The sequence below is a fragment of the Corvus moneduloides genome, chromosome 6, assembly GCF_009650955.1.
Source record: "Corvus moneduloides isolate bCorMon1 chromosome 6, bCorMon1.pri, whole genome shotgun sequence".
In the NCBI taxonomy this organism is placed as follows: Eukaryota; Metazoa; Chordata; class Aves; order Passeriformes; family Corvidae; genus Corvus; species Corvus moneduloides.
This window is the reverse complement of record NC_045481.1, coordinates 14,372,047-14,393,731: the sequence shown is the minus strand read 5'-3', so window position 1 is coordinate 14,393,731 and position 21,685 is coordinate 14,372,047. Positions and strand designations below refer to the sequence as shown.

The 21,685-nt window shown below is 39.4% G+C and overlaps 1 long non-coding RNA gene across 6 annotated transcripts in view; it reads left to right on the top strand.

The window, feature by feature from the left end:
- The window catches only part of LOC116445014, a 166,212-nt gene that overhangs the window by 120,832 nt on the left and 23,695 nt on the right, over window positions 1-21,685 (top strand). For all 6 annotated transcript variants that reach the window (XR_004240619.1, XR_004240622.1, XR_004240618.1 and 3 more), the window contains one exon: window positions 11,069-11,363. This is a non-coding gene — a long non-coding RNA (uncharacterized LOC116445014). The remainder of the gene's footprint in view (window positions 1-11,068; window positions 11,364-21,685) is intronic.

Here is a 21,685-nt window from a genome sequence, read left to right as displayed (position 1 = left end):
CACTGAAGTCCTTGATGCTTAACAAGATAGTGACAAATTTCATGGCCACTGACCTCTGTTTCTGGAAGAAGCTACTGATATCTTATATCTGTCATTCTAATTTTTTTTCTCCTACTGCCCAATGTTAAAATGCACCAGTCTTTCAAAAGTTCATTCAACATCAGACCTCTTCAAAGATTTCTCAGGCTGGTAACCCAAAATAGGAACCTTGGGCAAGCTAAAAATACACAATGCAAGCATATTTAGAAGTCAACTGTGAGTTGAAAACAGGATGTGCATTGAGATTTCTGCCATATGACACCAGAGACTTTATTGCAGTGGCGTAGCCCTTCTTCTGTAGTTTCAGCCCAGTGTATGGTGGGCATGCAAAAAGCACTGCATGCTGCACCAGTGGCAGCTTCTCTGTGGGTGGAAATGCTGTTTGCTTGCATGTGCTGTGTTAGATGATGCAATTGCTGCTTTACTGCCTTTTCGTCACGAGGGTGCTGCATGTGGTGCTCTGGAAAGCAGCCCTGTGCCAGTGGGAAGGCTCAAACATCCAATAAAATTGCAAAGCTGACAAGGAAGAGGGAAATTTTCTTAAGGACCTAGTAGGGTCTGAATGGAGTTGATACAACTCACGATGTCGCTGAAAGTTGCTGGACTGGGCCATGGGCTGGGATTTTCTCTGCAATGCTCAAAAAACTCTTGTTCTCACCTTCCTATCTATGGTTCTTCCAGGGTCAGTGGGGTTGCTGTGCATCTAGAAAGAATATTTGCCTTCCACCTGGGTATCAGATATAGAAACAGAGTAGTTAGCATATCTACTGCTTAGGGAGATAAGAGCAAATTCTTCCTCTACAGGATCAGCAGCCAAAGCTCCCTCAAATGGAAGGTAGTTTTCTATGAATATGTAAGCCTAGAATACTCAAGATTGCAGAAAAATGCAGAATTGTGACTATGGAAAAGAAAGGAACATGCAAACTAAGTGCTACAGCATTTTGAGGCAAAGCCCTGAGCTATTGATGATTTCTGTGCCAAGGATGTGGTATTTGCTGTATCTGGCATGTGCAGTTCCCCAGAAAATATGAAACATGGCTCTGTTTCTTTTCCCCATTTTTCATGTTTCCAGTGTATCATGCAGATACACTTTGACTCCAGCCTCTCTAACAACAGGGATAGTGGAAAGAGGGGTTAATTTTTTTTTTTTTATTTCCAAAATATGGTATTTCCACTGATTGGAAAGGGCTAGATCAAGCTCTGCTAAGGGGAAAGATGACCCGAAGTATGGCAGGGTTAATAACTAGAAAGCTTTAAAGTCAAGAACGCTGTGTTCTGCAAGATTTGGTGGTGCTGCAGGTGGGTGGTATGTGTGGAAAGTATGAAAGGTGACAGCTGGACAGTAAATTCATGCAGCTGAGGAGTTTCTTTGTTTTATGCTTGAATAGCATTTGGCTCAGTGGCATTTTGGTCTGTGACTGGACTCATCAGACAAATAAAAGGACTGTTTTCTTTTTGGCCCTGAAGGAAACAGGCATGTGTTTGTGCTGCATATATTATCTGAGCAAATTCAGACCCAGCATCACACTGTCACATCCAGGACAACTTCAGAGCAGGGTTTCAACCAGCTCCTTCCAAGTTGTTTTTGGTGACTTTGTGATCTAGCTGTATTTTGATGCCCAGGGACACAGGAGCCAGCTGGCAAAGGTCCTCATCCACAGCCTCTCAAAATCTATTTTCATGGGCTTCAGTGAGATTTGAAACTAGGGCTTTTAGGCTGAAGATCCCATCACTTCGTGCCAGTAATTGGGTCAGTTACTCCAAAGTGTTCAGCACTTATGATTCTTGTAAGGGCTTTCATAGTCATATTTTCCAGAGAGCCCAAACACCTGTTATGTTTAAGCTATAGAAAGACCAGTCACGAATGTGCTGTTTGCATCTAGGGGATGCAGCATTCTTAATTGTTCATCCTCCACATATGCTCCAGAAAATACTGGTAAACGATAACATTTTCTGTGGTACTGATAAATACTGCTTTCACATACACAGCCTCAATACATCTGATACATTTCTCAGGAGAGCAGAAACAATTTCAGTAGTTACATATACTGAATTCTCTTTCCTCCTTCCTACCTGTTTGCTGTTAATAAACAGAAAGCTATCAATTTCCTTAGCATGCTGGCATGCTAGAAATTAATGGAGTAAATGCACATGCTGTTTTACTTTTCCAGAGACTGGCTTATACAACAGATTTTTACTCTGTAAGACAGATTTTGCTGTATTCGTGCTTTTTTCATCTCCCCCTGAGGAGTATTAACTCAAAGCAATCACAAGACACCCAACCTTGCCTGCTGCTTCTTGAACTGCTGTATCCTCTTCTTTGCTTCTTGCTACTCTATTTGAAGCTTTTTTTATTCTTCTTTTCTTGATGAGGAAACAGCAGCAACCAAAAAACGCAACGGGTGTCTCCTTTCCTAAAATAATAACTCTTCGATGTGAGAAAACAAACACGTAGAATGTTTCTGTTCACACAGGATTTGCTTTTAACAACTGTGCTCTTTCTACTCAAATGAAGATAGGTAGAGTGCTCTGTGAAGTACAGTGTTGGAAAAGGAAGACGTGTACACGCTTGGAAAATGCTGAGCTGCTTGTGAAGCTATAGACACTGCATGTTTATGACTTGGTTTTCTAAGCAATCTCCAGAACGGATTACAGTGATATTTTAACAAGGCTGCTGGCATCCATCACCAGCTTTCACTTACTGAGAAATCTAAAAGATGGAAGAATGTCATTATTTTCACATAAGCTAAGTGCTAGTGGCTGATTGTTACAAGAACTTTGATGGTTTAAACTTTTTCATCTTCTGAAGGCAAACAGGTAAGTCCCACAGGCTTCTCTTCCAGTGCTCATTTTGGTGGGGAAGCAGGGGGTTGCAGGGGACCGGTGTCGAAGGGAAACATGTTCGATATGAAGGCAAACTGTTTGTCTCTAGATTTTAAATATGCAGTATTGCACATTGTCGTTTTCTGTCTGTCAGGTTACAAATCCATTACCTATACAATAGCTATTACTTCTTTCCATAGGCAAGATATGAATCTCACTCCAAATTAAACCCTAACTTTTACACACTTAATACTGTTGGAAGAGAATGTGTATTTCAATCATCTGTGCATACTGAAATGTCCATTTCTAAATCTCTTTCAGTCATCCTATAAATACTTCTAGATTGATTGCTCTGGTAAAAACAATGTTATTTCATATGAAAAATGAAATAATATGTATAGGATTGTGCTTTCTAAAGATGAGTTTTGTTGAACAGTTTTTCCCTGAAAACAGGATTTCCTGAACTGAGATCTTTGGGCAGCTTACTTTTCAGATGAGGTCTGCATTGTTGTAGAAATACTGTGGTAAACAAGGGGTTTCCTAGCCTGCAAATGGGAATCTAAAAGCATCAAAAATAGATATTTCTTTCCCTTTCACCCTTGAAAGAACACTTATTCTCTTTGAGTAATGGCACTGCTGTGCCTCTAGAGGTGAGGCTTTTCATTTGAAGACTTTTAACATAAAAGCCCTTATTACCATTTAGAAAAAAAAAGAAAAACCTTTGACCATAAATAGGTTTTGTCTTAATTAAGTTTTTTTGTGTCCTCTGAGAACATTTTCTACCTTATATATTATTAGTATTGAAGGGCAAAAATTTTACACGATTCTCTAAGATTTTTGTTTACAAGAATGACTGTCAGAGAAGGAAGTATTTTGAGTTAAAAATAAATATTAATACTTCTTGTTTGCTTGTTGTAAAATATGGTTGTTTACAGAAAGAATTAACTTAAGCTCCATTTCCAATCTGGCTGTGATAATTGAAACAAATCCTGCTGGCAGACACAATTATAAATAAACTTCTAAGAATAATTAGAAGTGTAATTAACAGAAGACTGAGTTATTATCACTTTCTCCTCCGTATCATAATTCTGCATAAAAACATGAGAAATGGCTCTCATTAAAATCTCACAGCAGGGAAATCCACAGAAGGGAGTGAGACATTAAAACAAAGCATTCAAGATGTGCAAATACTGTGATTAATTAATTAAACAGACACCAGCTCCAAGGAAAAGCCTGAAAGCGATTGGGATATTTAAGAAATAGATATATCATAAAGAGTTAACATGTTCAGGCTGGTTTTGATTTGTCTTGTTTTGCTGGTTTTTCTTTTTAAGAGGCGATAGCTCAGAGTGCCTTGTGAATCTATATTTCTGTATTTTGCTGGTATCATTTAGCTCTGTGGAATCCTTCTGAATACCAGGACCTTATTAATCAGTAAAGTTTTCAAAATACCAATCAATGGAGTGACTATTTTGGAAGGACTTAAAAGAGCCTGGCAGAGGATTGCTGATGGAGATTTTTCCCCCACTAGCTAAGGGGCATTCTCTGTTACTTGAGAGACTTTCTGAGCTGTTCCCAGTGACTTTCACCAGAAAGATGCTTACAAAGACACCTCTACTAGTGGCAAAAAGAAAACCAAACTGGCTTCTGCATCTTTTGTGAAACAAAGAATGAACAGGCATTTGAGAGGTTTTACCAGTCAGAAAACTGGTATTCTGGAGATCAGCTGTATTCAGAATAGAAACGCCAGCAGTTACTTAAATCTGGCTTCTGTCAAATTCCTCAAGGTGCATTTATTCAAATACTATGCACTATCATGACAACACCGATACTGTATATTTTGGAGAGTTGAATATAATTTAGGACTATTTCTGCTGCTATGCAATATTAATTCCAGCACCATCCTGTGTAGTAATTAAGAGGTTTAGGTGTGAATCTTATAAATATTCAGGTTATGTTACTTTTCTTAATGCTTGGAAGTTAACCCAGGAAAGGAAATCTCCACCTCTTTTACTAAAGGGGAAAAAAAGAATAAACCCAAATAAACAATAAAAGAGAGAAGAAAGGGGAAAAAAGAAGGAAAAAAAAAGAGGGGAGAGAGAAATTTTTGTTCTAGGGTATTAAATAGTAGTGTCATGTAATACACACCCAAGAGCTTAACAGAACTGTAGTAGGACTAATTTAGCCCATGTCTGTCTAATCCCTCATTAGCATACTCTTATTTTTTTGCCCAGTGGGTATACTGCCTGTTGAGAAATAATGTGAATATTTATTCAGCAGTAATAACTATTGCTGCTTGGGAGCTTTTTTTGCCACGTGTGAACACACTTATCTAGAAAAGAATTTCAGGCAGATGATCACCCGTGGGATTCAGTGAATTCATGCATTGCATGTCCTATCCTACTACATGGCTGTACAACAAGATTACTGTTTTTCTAATGAGATTCCACTTTGCACACGGGCACTGCAAACACATCATTGCCTCTCAGAAAATAGTACTTGTCTTCTGGAGTGGCAATGTAAGCACAGAACTAGTCCATTTCAGCAGCATTAGAGGGGCAAGTCTGCCTCTATTTGGTGCAACAGGCTAAGCAGTTTCTGTCTGAGACTGGAGGAATCTCCTAAGAACACAGCTCAGTCATCTTCCCACAAATATAAGGAAGTATTTTTCTACCTATTGCAGAGGATTAGGATAAAACTCTCTATTTTGATATCTAACTTGTGTTTTCAATATCAATGACTTCCCCCCAAAAATACAACTGCCACTGTATATTGCATATACTGAATGTAAGTCTAGGACAAGATATCAATTTTTAAATGGGTTGAAATTCATTTGTATTTCTTTTGCATCCTAAGAAGTTTATTTCAAAACAGGTTTTCTTTTTCTAAAGAAAAAAAGATGCTTAGTGTATATATTTTCTGCAGTGGAAGTGGCTGCGCTACTAGCCAGGTAGTCATATTTTTGTGCATACATTTTTGATACAGCTGTATTGAAATGCTATTTTTAGTGCTAGCGTGATGTAAGGAAGCAGTGTTATATTGCTGATACATAACAAATGTAAACTGAAGCTAACTCTTCAATGAACAAAAAATTAGTACTGCAATCAATTGTACTGGCTACACCGATGTAAATTAAGGGTAACTTCATTGAAATCAGTGAATGTAAGAGGTTTCCTTTTCCATAAATGAAATACAAGTCAGATCCACTAATATTTGTTTCAGACCAACTTGTGGAAGTATGAACAAACCCAACAATTATCACACACAAGCTGTAACCTTTAATTATTCTTTAGTCAGCTGGCAGTTAAGTTGTAATAAAGCAGCATTTATTTAGAAAGAAAGAGAATAGCAAATCTTAAAAGTTTTTCATTTTACTGACTTTACTTACCATTTACTTACCATGTGCTATTTTCTTAGTGTTGCAAGTTTTTGACAACTATGGTATCCTCGTATGATTTGCGTTGATGGAATCCAGGAAAAAAAAAGAGACCAGTTGCCATATAGGATATAGAAAATAATTATTACAATAACATTATATTTAAAATATGTTAAAGATAGAGGTTAAGGATGCTAAATATTCTGCAGATAGATGAAACTATGTGTATATCCTCTGTCATGCTTTGGATATTTTTTTGAATGAAGGTCTATTTCTTATGGTAAGATTTTTCAATTAATTGCTGATGATCTGGAAATGCACTCACTGAGATTCAGACTCTCCTGCGTGTATTATGGCATTTAAACTAAAAAGGCAAGAAATCAATTCAGTTGTTTGTGCTGTAATTGACTGAATAGCAAATATGACACAGGATATTGAAAGGTCAAAATGAGGAACATACTCAGAACACTTACTTGCAAATAATTTTCACAAGTTTTTAATCAAAATTTGGTTAATAATTGAATTACAACTTTTATTTCATATGTTAAAGAATTTTCATTATGCAGACACACCTTTGTATTTCTAATTAAATTACTGTACGCTTTACATACAATACCGCATTTAAAAACCTAATTCACTTCTTGAATCACAGGTACTGGAGAAGGTTCGGCTTGCAAGGAAAAAAGTGATGGTCTTTATATTATTAAGCTGTGATTGATGATGAAGGCTAATGTTTTGGGAAGCAAGGTGTTTCATCTGCTTTCAGTGTGTGGGCCATGCTGTGGCAGGCAGCTGGGGCAGCTGGGGAGGAGGTTTCCTGTGTCACTTGATGGCCTCTGCACTGTGCTGCGGGAAGGCACCTGCTGCTGACAGGCACTGCAGAAGCTGTCTGAGCACACAAGGAGAAAGGCTGGTCCACCTCTGCTTCCAGCTCTCTGGTCTCCCTGTTCCTGACTTGCAGGGAGATTCCCAAGAGATTTTTCTGCTTCAAATTCTTAAATGTCTGACAGACTGTGCCCCCATCTTCCAGGTTGCCAAGGGCCTTTGCTTTGCTTCAGGTTAGAGGAGAACAATTGCCCAGCACAGTAAGGAGCCCATCCACCCTGGCTGCCCTCTGTCCCTGCAGCACAGGCATTCACTCATCCAGAGAAAGGCCCTGTTTCCCTGGCCTCGGCCACCACTTCGTGCTTGCTGCAGCACCCACTTGCTTTCTTCAAATGCCATTTTTCCACTTGGCCCTTACCTACACTCTGGACTAGAACATATTGACAGAAGTGTCTTTTTTCTTCCTGTTTGTCTCCCTGGGGACTTTCTCACACTATCAGGTGCTGGCAATACAGTCTAAGATCAGAAATGGGCTTTTGCCCAACCTGGTGCCATGGCTTGTTTCATGTCCCCATTATTTTGGTATCCAAGGTCCTGTAGTAGGGGGCACCATGGAAGGTGCTGCCAGGTTTTGATGGGACATCAGCAATACCATTCCCTCAGGGAATGAGGGCTGACTGGGTCCTAGCTTGCTCTGGTCCTTCAGCTCACAGGACATCCATTTTCTCAAAGAGGATAATGCTACTATTGAAAGGATATAAAAGTGGAAAGAGAAAAGATACATAGAAAATGGAATAGGAATAGAACATATGCATTAGCCAGCCTTTTCAATGAGTAATAAAAGGCATTTATATGAGATTAAATTCAAGTCTTGTGTAAGTGAAAGAGAGATACTGTACTTGCTTTCTGTAAGAAACTGAATTTTATCTAAGCAGCTTTATATTTGCTAAAAAAAAAGGTAAAAAGTTGCCCAAATGTCGACATCTCCAAACCTACCTCACTAATTTTTTTAATAATCTGATAGCTCCTTCTTACACACTAGTTTGCTTTCATTTTGAAATCACCTGTTGTTGACTTGCTTTTGTTCTATGGTTGTTTTGTTTTATTGTTTTGACCTTCACCTGCCCTTCCCTGAAACGTCTAATGATATTTTCTCCAATACAGAGAACTTCAACACTGTTTGGTATTCTACCTTGTAAAAATAAAGTACAAAAAAAAGCACATTAAAATATTAATACTTTGTTGTCACACTTTTTAAAGATTGTACTGTTGGGGATAACAATAGGCATCAGCATGAATGTAAAGGAGTAATAGTGGAAAGATAAAATGACTACAAGTTATCATGCTGAAAGAAATCTTTCTTTATTATGTGTTTGGTGAAATACATTCATATCAACTTAATCATTTCTTTGCAAGAATTTGTGAAATCTCTCCACCTCTCTTTGTTCCCTTGGTCTAAATGGTCCCATATTTCTCTGGGTGTTGTACTTGGGGGATTAGGAATTCCCAGTATATGCTCATATCAATAAACATGTTGGATGAACTGAATATGTTCTGTAATCTGCTTCATACAGCAGGTCTGCTAACAGGATCTAATGATACTTCCTGAGCTTTGAATATATGTGAAGCATCTGGCTTTGCTAAGAAAATGAGGCTAAACTGTAGATCTTTCTTTATAAAGCATGAAAGCAGAGTGTGGTGCAGCTAAGCTACTGTCAGAAATGTTACTCTCTTCCTTAAGATAACTGTTCTCCTTTTCACAAACACCTGGTGTTTGCCACTTAGCTAGGTCTTACTAGATAGAGGTTGGATTTTTTCAGGGGGAGAATTAGACAATTATGCTGTGTGACTGCAAGCTAAGGCAGTTCTCATGGCCTTGCCCTTTAACTTATCCTATCACTATAACAGAATAAGGAGCTGATCTAGCTCAGATCTTTGACAGTAATCATGCATGAGCAGTTTGGCCAAGATCTAGTGTTGCACTTACTGCCAGGTCACAGGGAGAGAAATCTTGAGGTCTTTTCATTTCTTAAATCTTACCTGTGGAACCTGTTCAGCTTAGTCAGTGCTGAACAAATGCCATGATCTGACTAAGGATTTATACACTACAAGAGAAATGTCCTGTTTCAGACACCGTGGTGTTTTGGGGTGTTCTTTCAGACGCTAGAGCCACAGAAGTCAGTGAAAGCTCTCCACAAATTGCAGGGGTCAGGCCCTGTTCAGGGTCCATCCCCTTGGCATCAATCCTCTGCGTTGATCCTACTGGGCCATCAGTTGAGGTACTGTAGGAGAAACCCATTTGAGCCAGCTCCAGTTACTCAGTTATCCCATCTCTTTTGTGGACCAAAACTAAATGGCCTCTTTGCTGCTTCACTCTTCCATGGAACTTAAATGTATCAGTTAAAGCAATTATAAGGTTTTGTCAGAGAGATCCATTTTTCAGTCTCAAAAAAAAGTGTCAAAGATACCTAGGAAATTCCTCTGCATGGTGGTTCTGGTTTAGAATGCACTCTTTCAGCCAGAAAAGTGTCTGCTCTGTCTGAAGTTCAACATGATAAAGAGCTCAGGAATGAGCAATAGTTACTGTTATGGCAGGGACTGAGCTTAAGTGGCCACATGTTCAACTAGAAACTCACAAATGACATGAAACTGTGTCAGGTGAGGTTTAGACTGAATATTTGGAGGGAGTCCTTAACCCAGAGGGTGGTTGGGCACTGGAACAAGCTTCCCAGAAAAGTGGTCACAGCGTGACAGAATTCAAGAAACATTTGAACAAGGTTCTCAGGCACATGGTGGGATTCTTGGGGATGTCCTGTGCATGGCCAGGAGCTGGAGTTGCATGATCCCTGTGGGTCCCTTCCTATTCAGGATATTCTATATTTCTGTGATAACTGTGTGACTTGTCATTTTAACATCTTGAAGATGATATTTGCTTTCCAGAAGGCTGCTGCACCACCCTGATTCACCTACCTGTCGACATAGCTGGTTGGGTTTCCCGTGGCTACCAGCCCCACTGGCCCAGGCACCCCAAGCAGGGTGGCAGAGGGGTGTTGCTGTCAGCGTGAAGTGGGGCTGCTCTCCCAAGTCCTGCCAGTGCAGTGCAGGCTGGAGGAGCATCCCACCCCTTCTCCCTGCTGCACTACTGGGGGCTTCTTCCTTTTTTTTGCAAAGCTTCTCTGCAGGGCAGCTAAGGACATCCGGGTAGGGTGACTGATCCTGGGAGGAGGAGAGAGGCAGGGAGACCATCCCCTCTCTCTGCTGCTGCTGCTGAAGCTGCGCTGGAACCGGAGCCTTCGATGTGGCTCCCCAGAGTTAGTTGCTCAGCAACCAGAATCAATTAATATGCTTTGCAGAAAGTGCAGGGGAAGCCCGAGCTGCTGTCAGCAAGCAGGCAGGAGGCTGAGGGTGACTCAGGATCCCACTCCTGCCTGACACCCATTTGGTCCCACCCCATCTTCTCCAAACACCCCGTTAGCCACCGTTCATTCCCCCTTTCTCCTTCCCTATGGTACTTAATGCGTGCGTCCCCAAATTCTTCAGGCAAAGTACCTCGTTGCTCAAGAAGCCTCCTGCTTCAAGGGTTTTGCTTTTAGATCTGATTTGTATTTTTGGGTTATTTGTCAGACCTTCTCCAACATTTTTCTGGAAATTCTAATATTCTTGTTCTTTGGGAAAGGAAAGGGAGAGCTGGTGTTTTTGTCACATGGTTTTAAAGATGCCTTAGGATGAAAAGGGTTGCTTGGTAGTACACAGTTGAGCAGCAGTAATGAAAATGCATCATGTGTAAATTGGGAAAGTTTTTGCCTCTTCCTATGTTACAAATGATCAGCACTGCATATATGAGACCAAAGAGGTAGTACTGATTGTTGTGAAACACCTAGATAATAGAATAAATGAGGGGGTGTTGTGGGATTTTTATATCTTCTCCTTTTCAGTATAGTAATTTCAGGGCTTTGGTAAGGTATTATTTTCTTTTTTTCTTTCTTTCTTTGATTTTCTTTGGAGTCCCTCTGATGACACCGCGAATCTGGGAATGAAGAACTTCTTAGAGCTGATTGGAAATGGCATTGCGGAGCTGAAACTTAACTGGAGGAAATATATCTCCTGAAGAAGAAAATATAATGCACTGTAAGGATCTGTCTTCTGGTGAAAAATTCAAGCCTAGAGAAAACTTGTCCGCTTTGTTAGGAAGAATGGGTTGGACAATTTTCTTCAATTCCAAAGGATATCTGAATGCCATGCTGAGCTTAATCTCTGCAGCATGCTCTGTGCTTCTCATCTCTTCCTGATGCACTGCATGGTAAGGCCTTTTTCCTTCCTTTTAATAATAACCATCTTTCCGATATGGTGAGAGGTATAAAATAATATCAATAGTGAAATGAATATTGAAAAAATGTAGAAAGGTAACAAAGAATGTTTGTTTGCATGGTTATTTTCAGGAGCAAGTGTCCTGATTACTGCAGCAGCTTTGTAAGATAATTTCTGCCTTTCTCCCTCGCTTTGTGACTCCGTGTGTGTGTGTGTGTGTGTGTTGTGCACACCTGTGCTGTCATTTGCATTTGGACTGGAACATCTGCAGCTGGAACATCTGCAGAAATATGTATTGTACATATTTCCATGCTAAAGAGGATGTTTAGGAATTCGCTTTGACATTTCTCTCTCTTTTTCCCTCCCTCCCTCCATTCCCCTCCTCCTGCCTCCTCTTTCTCTTGCTCTGTCTGTTTCTCTGGGGTCATAGTTCTATACCTTCCCTGCACCTCAGTTGTGCACTGACCACTAGAAGGCAAAAATGGGAGGTAAAAGAAATCCTATGTCAATGCAAGAATGGTCCTGAATTATATTATTTTAGTAAATGAAAGCTGCAGAAAGGTTTTGAATGTCTGCAACACTGGCAGGTACAAAAGATCTATTTTATTTTGTTTCCATGGGAAACACCTATCAAGTGCAGACTTGGATGCTGTGTTTTAGAAACAGTGGGAGACAGATTCTCTTACACATCAGAAAGCCGAAAATGACCACAGTGAATTATTATCCAGGTCATAAAATAAACAAATCCAGTATGGGATGTTCTTATATGAAGTAATTTTTGCTATGTATTAGAGGAGTATTGAGAATTATTAGAAATATCTTCAGTGGGCATTGCAAGATACTTTTTGTTAACAGCTGTAATGTGGTTTCATCTTCCTGGGTGAAAGGTGCTAGGGGAGCGCAAGGAGATGTTATTAACTACCTGAATTACAAATGCATGGGTCATTGTCAAGAAATTGTCAAGCAGATCAGGAATTGTACAATGAATGTACTGAGTTGGAAGAACAGGTTTCTTTTCCAGGAAGGCTGGATTATTTGGGTCTCTGCTTCAGAAATTAGGGTAGAACTAAAAGGTTTTTGGCAATGTGAAACATATGTATTTTCTTACACATCCTGGTGGATCACTGAGTTTGGAAGAGGAAAAGTTGAGTGGTTCTTGAGTAAACTGTGGTAAGGACCTGCCTCCACTCTGAGGGCAACCCCTTGGAAATCTGACTGCTTTTGATGGAGCTGGAAAAAGATCAGGAGCAGGTTTGTGTGGCAGCTCTCATGGGCTGTGCAGCCGGGTATGGAGATGACAGGCTCCTGGCAGCAGGTTTTCAGGGTGGGAAGGATGAATAAAGTCAAAGCACAAAAGCCAGGCCACAGCAGGACTCATGAACAAGAATCAGAGCTTAAATACTATTCAAAAGATGTAATTTTGTGGTAGTTCCCAATAAATTTCCTTCTTGTATGATGAAGGATTCCATAAGGCTGTTTTTAAAGAGAAAATAGTAATGCAACTTCTTCAAATCACTGCAGCAGGTGGAAGCACAGATGAAAAAACACATTGTAGTGTGAAAATATTTCAGTAGGGTACAGAGGAATCAGCGTTGATTTTAGGAATAAAGGTTCAAAACACACATATCTGAGCATTGAAGCAGAATTTTTGTGTATTTTACTATGGAAAATGTGTGACTAGTGTAAGAACCAATAAGCAAAACTAAGGAAGGACAACACAACCCATGAATGTCATCTTCACTGCCAGAAAGAACCTCTTACTTGTGGAAGCCATCCCCTCAACTCTCTATGTGAACAAGGACTGCATCCTGAATTCAAGTTGCCCATTGCAAACCTCACATCAGCAGCTCTATAACTTGCATGAATGTTATTGTTTAACCCCAGTTAAAACCCAGTGTTTACACTGCAGGGCTGATTGCTCACCCTCCCGTGGTGGGATGGGAGAGAGAACCAGAGAAGTAAAAGTGGGAAAACTCATGGGTGAGACAAAGACTGTTTAATGGGTAATGCAAAAGCCACATGCACTCAAGCAAAGCAAAGCAAGGAATTCATTCACCACTTGCAATGGGCAGGCAGGTGTTCACCCATCTCTGGGAAAGCCAGGCTCCATTCTGTGTAATGGTTATTCGGGAAGAAAATGCCATAATTCTGAATAGTCCTCCCCTCTTCCTTTGTCTTTCCCCTGTTTTATATGCTGTTTTACATGTTTTATATGACACCATATAGTACAGAATATCCCATATAGTACAGAATGTTGTACTGTACCCCTTCTGTTGGGGTCAGCTGTCCCAGGTGACCCCCCCCAATTCCTTGTGCACCCCCAGCCCACTCTCTGGTGGGGTGGGATGAGAGGCACGAAATGCCTTTGCACTGTGGAAGCTCTGCTCAGCAAGAGCTAAAACATCTCTGTATTGTAAATACTGTTTCTAGCACCAAACATAGCCTCAAACTAATTACTAGAAAGAAAATTAACTCTATTCCAGCTAAACCCAGCAGATTCTCTATCCCTTATTCTATACCAATTGCATCATACTCAGGTCCCACACTATCCAATACATCCTCATTAATCAACCCCCCTTCCCATATTTACACATAACATGCAGATAACATTCCCTTAGTCTATGGACCACCCTTGTAAAATGTCTAGAAATGTTCACAAAATGTCCATTGTGTTCATTTATTCCATGACTTTGGGCTCCACCTCTTACAGTGGTCACTCAGAACGGGAGAGGTCAAAACTAGCACAGTGAGTAAGAACTACTCATGTGAATAAATTCTGAAAGATTTTATAAGATCAGGCTCTTTGATTGTCATGGCAACAAATTTATTAGGCTTCATGCATAACTTGGATTTCCCTTCTAAAGAAAATATTTTTTCTTTTTACCTATGCGAATCTTTTACTTTGTAATTAGAGAAAGAAAAATAGGTTAATTACATTCTTAAAGATCATGGAACTGTACAGATACATTGTTAGTGAAAAATTATCAGAGTATGCAAGAATTTACCTTTATTAGTGGCCTCCGAATTGAACAAGTGTATTCTTATTGGAATCATTCATTGCCTTATTATTTTTCTGACAGTATTAACATTGCTACTAGGTATTTTCAATTTTTCCAGGAACCCATCCTTGATTCATTTGAAACATCACTGATCTTACAAAATACTCACTATTATTAGGTTTAAGGATACTTACCCAGCATTTTACTGCATTAAATATGTTCATTTTTTAGTTAATACGTGATGTTGAGCTCTTTAGTTGATCCAGGAACATTTGTCTTTATGGTAGAAACAAAATATGAAATCATAATTTTAGTAAACTTCCTAAAGAATATAGATATATATTGAAATAGGAAAGATAAAATCATCTGGATTTTATTTCTCTGTGCAATTTTGCATGCTTATAAATGTCTGTATTATTAAGATATATATTACATAACAAGCAATATTTAATTAACTGTCATTTGTAAAGAACAGTTCCTTTTTGCATAGGATTTTTTTTTCCATGAGGTTATGCATTGTGGTAGAAAGAAGAATATTTTAAAAAAAGCAAGCATAACACCTTAATGTGTATCCAGTACACTAATGCAGTAATAGGTTCATTTGTTTATTTTATCCCTACAATATACATAGTGAGAATAGTGGATTCTTTTCTAAAGAGTGTGTTATTTTGAGAGAGAAGGGTTTGCATCATACAGGGTGTTCATTGTCTTCAGCATACGTTTCTGTCAAAGATTTGCTGCGACTTAAGACTCTTTAGTGACATTTTAAATAATTTAAAAACTTGCACAACAGCTGCATTTGGCTTTCCCCGTCAATTCTAAAGCAAGGAAAATTAGTAATTTCATTTTCTTTTAAGATTCTAGTCAATAAAGGTTTAATGCTGGGAACACCTGCATTTCATTTCAGTCCTTTGAACGGTTTCTTTAGATAAACAACGTGAATTAAAGCTTGAACCATCTGCATTGTCAGGGAAGTTATACTGAGCAGTGGAAATGTTTTCCACACCTACAGCAACTATTTCTAGTCAAGAAAAATGTGGCACATATGCAGTTCCTGTACTCAGAATGCCTTGAGCTCTCTTGATTCACGATCCAGCAAAAACCTGATTTTTGAGAGGCCTGCAAAAAATCCAAAACAAAGCTCAAACGAATCTTAAAGTTTCGGTTTTTAAGTGTAAATGTCCATAGAAAGAATATTTTTTGGTCAAGTAATTTCTATAGATCATATATGAATGATATAGATTCATAAACCAGGATAAAATATTGAAATGTTTTTAAAAAATGAAAAGTTCTAAAAATCAATATGTTTGAAAATACTTTAATTTTAATCAGACCTCCATTTGTTACAATAAATTCTACAGTTATCTATTTATCTGTTTTTCTCAGTGAAATTTTACAACTTTTTTTTTTTAACAGAGAAGTGTTTTGTTGTGATTTTTTTCACTAGGTCTTTTATAGCTGTCCCAATATTTGTTGGCTCTCACAAGTCAGTTCTTTAACCAGAAGCTTTCTGAAGGGTCATCTTTAGCACTACATATTGCATAGCCGCATGTTACTGAAACTCAGCCGCAGTTCTCACCAGGTCTATGGTAGAACAGAATCTCTGATGGTGATTCCCTCCTTTAATTCTTCTTGTGTCTTCAACAAAAAGCAGGCCTCTATTTTTCTGAGTTTTACAGATACCAGAAGTAGTACTTTTTACTACAAAAACCTTCAAGAGGCCTTCAAAAGGCATGCAGGCAAGGAGTAGAATTAATCGAGTATTAATATCCTTATTAAATAGATAAGGAACTGAGGAACAAAGAAACTGCCCAAAGCTATACTGGCAAGGGAAGAGTTCGGAATTGAACCCAAATGTCCTTATTCTCAGTTCATCACTGTCCCTGCAAGGTTGCTCTTCATTTGTTCATTTTTTTGCTTAATGACTTGCATTTGGACTTTTAAGTTAATACTAGCTGAAGTATCAAATGTGAAAGGGAATTACTGATGCGTACTTCCTTTCCAGTCTGACACAGTTGTCCTAAAAATCCTTTTTTCTCTCCTGAGCCATTCTGTTTGAATGTAACCATTAATTATGTAATTGCTTTTCTTCACAGGGGAAGTAGATCCTATATTAAACAGAAAATAACTAAATAGAAACATCCTAAACATGCCATACAGGTTTTGGGGGCCATACATATGTACCTGGTTATGCTGTCAGTGTTTAGAGACAGCTGTGGGGCTATGTAATGGTTTTGAAGGCTCTTGGTAAATTAATCAAATTTTAGCCCAGAAAAGAAATCCAGTTAAAACATAAAAAGACCTATGATTTGCTATCTAGGATTCACACATGTCATTATGAATCCAGCACTTGTGGGGAAAAGAGGTGAAAGAGAGAATATAAGACCTAACAGGGATTCTTATTAACCCTGGTATGCCTCCTCTGTCCAAGGTAATCTTTCAGTTTTGTATCCTCTTTATGAAAAAGGAAAAGATGGTTTGTATGGAAAGTACTTAGCTGCTAAAATTACTTTTCAAGTTGGGGGAAAAAAATATGACTTTTTCATCTTAATACAAAGTCAGAAAAATTTTGTACGTCAGGAAGGAAAAATAGCTTTTGCAAATGTGCCAGAGTTTTGGAATCAGTACCGAATTCCAGCAGAATATCCCAGAAGCTTAAGTGGTATCTGCCTTACCTTGTGCAGCTCCAGGTGTTCCATGACTCTGGATGTTGACAAGTACAATACTTACCCAATTATTCAACAACCTATTAATAGAGAAGAATATGAAAGTCTGATTAAAAACAATACTTTACTGGAAATCTCATCTCACTTTGGTTTTATTTCTGAGAAGTGTTAAGAAGAGAACTTAGAATGGACCCTACTGCACCAAGTATGCTCTTTTATTTTTTCTGACATTTTTTTATTTTTACTGGCTTATAATGGAAAAATGTTAGAAAGGAATGCTTTTGTCAATACGTACTCCATTATAGTAAGGATTTACACAAATTGCTTCAAAATAATATTCTCCAGTGCACAGAGCTCAGGGCAGCCAGAAGGATCACCTGCAATCTAATTTCATCCACAGTGATGGTGCAGAGGGTCATCCCCAGCCTACCTCAACCTTCCATACTAAACTAGACCTAATGTTATCTGTAAATATCATAAAAGAAGTTCTGAAAGTCTTTTCTAGCTAAGCTGGCAATTTTTTCCCTGGAACCTTGGGTATTAGAGTACATTAAGATGTTTGAGTTCAAACACATACTGGTGCTTAAGAACTTAATGTATCACATGGCCTCTACTTATTTTTAAAATCAGAGGGAGTAAGGGATCCAAATACCTTTGAGGATCTGACCATGAGATTTATAATATATGCCTATTTTCTACAACATTAAGAGTCAGGAAAGTAAATCTAATTATTGGAGTTGAGTAATTACCTAACTTTGACAGGTAAAGTGGTTTTTATTCAGCTAAGAAATATTGGAGAACAACTTAAGCCCATCAACATAAATAATGAAAAATAAATAATGAATTTCATTCATTGTAAGAGCTCCAGAGAATATTAATGCGGTCCATATTCTTAACTTCTGAAAATTTGAGATTAATCATTTTATGCATATGTCTTAAGATACTGAAAAGCAACACTTTCTCCTCCATGTGAAACAGTGATACATTTGATGAAAAAAATTAGGACTTTATTTTGACACATCCCAAAACCTAGCAATACTGTCTGCAAAGTGAGATATTACTGAACTACTAAGAATGCAAGAAACTTTCCTTTAAGGAAGACAAGCCTAATGTTTGAAAACAAAACCATGTAACTTTTTGAATGGGAAAGCTGATGACAAGCCTGTCTAAGAGCTGTGTGTTGGAATTCCTTTCCATAGCTTGCATCTAAACAAAACACTGGGTAAAAGGGAGTTTGTCGAGGTTTTCACAGTAAATGTAACTGTTCACTGAATACAGAAGCACTACAAAATACTTAGCAGGAGAAGGTAGGATTTCAGAAGGGCTTTTAAAGCATTCTTGAAAGTGGCTCTTAATGGATGAACACAATGGCCTTAGGATAGTATTGTTTCTGTGCTGCTGAACACAGTACTTGTCCTCTATATGTATTAAGAAAAGCTAGAAAACAAACCTTTCCTATAAGGAAGAGTTTCAGTGATGTCATATCCATTTGGTTTGGGTTCCTGTGGCCTCATTCCATAGCAAATGCTTTATGTTGCACCAAAATGCTTTGAAGCCTGGCACAGCTGGATGTGTTCTGAAAACACTGCTGTGGAAATGTATGACAATCTACACTCTACCTGCTCCTGTGGAGAAATTTTGAAGTATTACTGGGTCAGCATAAGGGTAATGACATCTTTGACATTACTTCATGTAATGCTCAGCATGTTTTAATGTGTCGTATCACTGGGAACACCCTGACTGTGTAATGTGATGTACCTCACTGCATGGTTTTAATATCACAAGTGCTTTAGAGGGGGTTGAAGAAGGGCTTGTCGATTATTTCTGTTCCTAACTGTTACCCCACAAATTCTGCATCTCTTCATGTGTTTTCAAAAGGAATTTTAAGGGATCACTGTTCTCTTTCAGTCTAGTTGTTGTCTCCACCCTGAAGACCACACAATGGATGTTTAATGCCAAAGGGTCCAGAGTATCTGCTCCATTCCTCACTGAATTTCAGTCAGCTAGTAAAAGACCACAAATCACATCTGCAATGTCTCAAAAGAGGAGAGAGATCAAAAGCATCACTAAAAAAACCCAAAAAAACCATAAGCAGACCATGTGTAATGGTACAGAGAGAATCCTACAATGCTTTTGCTGAATCTATCTCCAAATTAATTTGTGACCGCTCATCTGGCTTTCAGTAGATATTCTGAGTATATGAAGAAGGCACACCAAATTGGCACCACAGGGATTTCAATATCAGGAACACTAATGTTCCCTATCTCACAAACTCTTCCTACCTTTTGCTGCAGCCTCACGTGGAGGTGCATTGTCTCCCTGCAGAAGTCAAGTTGTGTGTGAAGAGAGAAACAACCTTTCCGAGTCCCTCCAGGTTAAGCATATGAATAGCACAGTGTGAATATGATGTAGACAGACAGGATCAATAAGCAATTTCCTTCATAAAACAGAGACCTTCAGTTAAAATCAGCTAAAAATTTTTACCAAGTTACAGCACATGAATTACTGTATGTCTAAAGAATTTGGTGTCCTGTCCTCCTTGTCCACATCTCTATCAGATGCCTGTATGGATTCATCTTCCCTTGATCCTTTTTGTGTCTATCCCAGTCCATGTGGACACACGTCTAAACTCCACGACAGTGCATCTGGGTACATCCATGCATTGCATGTGGATATAAACCAAAATTCTCACCCCCTCAGTGCATACATGCACATGTCCCTCCTGTGAGGGGACACACCTGTGGGATCACACCCTGTCCTGCCTCACCAGGGACCTGATCTCCCAGTCCCCTGTGGGTTACAGACAGCTCCTCAGCCCTCAGTAACACTGCTAAGACCAGACCTCTCAGCTGCATAAGTGATGTGTGCACAGGTCTCTCAGGAAATTAAAAAAACCCAGCCAGCATGGCCTTATGGGCCACTTTGTCTCTAGGTCTATGAGGCATGTCAGTAAGATCTTGTGGGCCGCATCCATCACAGATCCTCCCTGCTCCTCAATGCAAAGCCCAAGCTCTGTGCTCAGAATTCAGTTTTCACTCATATGATGACTACTACTTTTATGAAACAATCCCACTGAGATGAGCTAAGATGCTTTGGGTAGCTGTTTGGGTAGGGAAATTGCAACCAGGTAGGACATTTCCACTTCAGCTGCTTGGTTTGCTTTACGATTTGGGCATGAAACACAGCACTTTGCACATGAACGCGCCCATGTCCTCAGTGCCAGGGTGAGAGATACCATCCTGCTTGTGATTGTCACAGCTGGTGTGAACTGAACAGGAGCCAGGATAGAGCACTTAAGAAAGTCCCCACAGCCCCAGTCCCCCACAAACACAAGAGGTTGGGCCAAAGCTGCTATCTGCTTCACACTTCTTTTTCTCCTGGTCTGGAGGTATGACGTCCCATCCTCTTTGCTTTTACAAGATGTAAAGATGCTGATCCTCCTGGAAATCAGGTTACAATCACAGTGGGAGACAGCTTCCAGATCTGTTTGTCAGGGCTACTGAACCTTGCTTGTGCGTCCCAAGGTGAGGATTAATCTGTTAATGTTTGTGAAAAGCTATGTAAATGATCTGTACCATGCTGACAGGTCAAGTACTGCATTGCTCACTGGCTGCTCTTCCTGACAGCTTAAGATACATGCCAAACAATGCCTACCCTGTCAGACCGTGTCCACTGATGTAGTTTGACTGGCTTAACCCTCTCAGGATTTGGACTTACTACTTCTAGCCTACTGATTGGGTGATAAAGCACAAATATGCAAAGCTGGTGCTTTTCACATAACCTAGAATCCAACACAGATGTTGATTTATGCTTGTACAGACCATGGACTCGAAGAAAACTTCTTGGATCTATTACAGTACATGTGCAATTCATGTCCTGAAGGACACATGGAAAGCAGTGAAGGCGAGCAGAGCTCTGTGCTGTCCTCGGCTGTGGGCAGAAGGCAGCAGCAGCAGCTGCTTTTGTGAGCCACTGGCAGGATTTGGCCCTGCTGTACCTGCAGGAGCTGCAGAAGCTCTGAATGGCTGCGAGGCTTGGCACAAGCTCATCCGAGAAAGTGAATCCTACCAAGAGTAGGATGCACTTGAAATTTGGGAACCTTTTTGTCCTGTGCTTATCACATAGATTGCAGCTAATATCAGTTACTGAGATCAGGGTCTGACAGGGGTAGATATTGAAGAAATGATAAGAGAAACAGCCTCTTCTAGAGAATTAAATGCTGAGTGAATGCAACTCCCATAACTAATTCTGCAAGCACAGAATGCCAAAAAGATACTAACTGATTTCACTGTCTGCTTTACTACATACTTGGTCCCAGTTAGCAGAATTACATGTGGATTTTTATGTTGATTTTTGGAATTAATGATTAATACTTTCATTATCTTTAAAGCCTTTTGCAGAGAGGATCACTTGCCACTGATCTTTACTGATGTTTCTCTGGGTGTATCTGTGCTTTTCCTTAACTACTTCAGCTAGAAAGCCATGCTGCAGCATGGTGCAGGGGCTGTTCTCTGTATAAGCTGTTACTAAACAAGAGTAGGACTGACAAGAGAATGGGACTTCCTGTGAATCTTCATTGTTGCATGGTCTTCTTCTTTGAGGTTACTGGAGCTGACAACTTACTAGGTGGGTCATTTGCAGGGACTAAC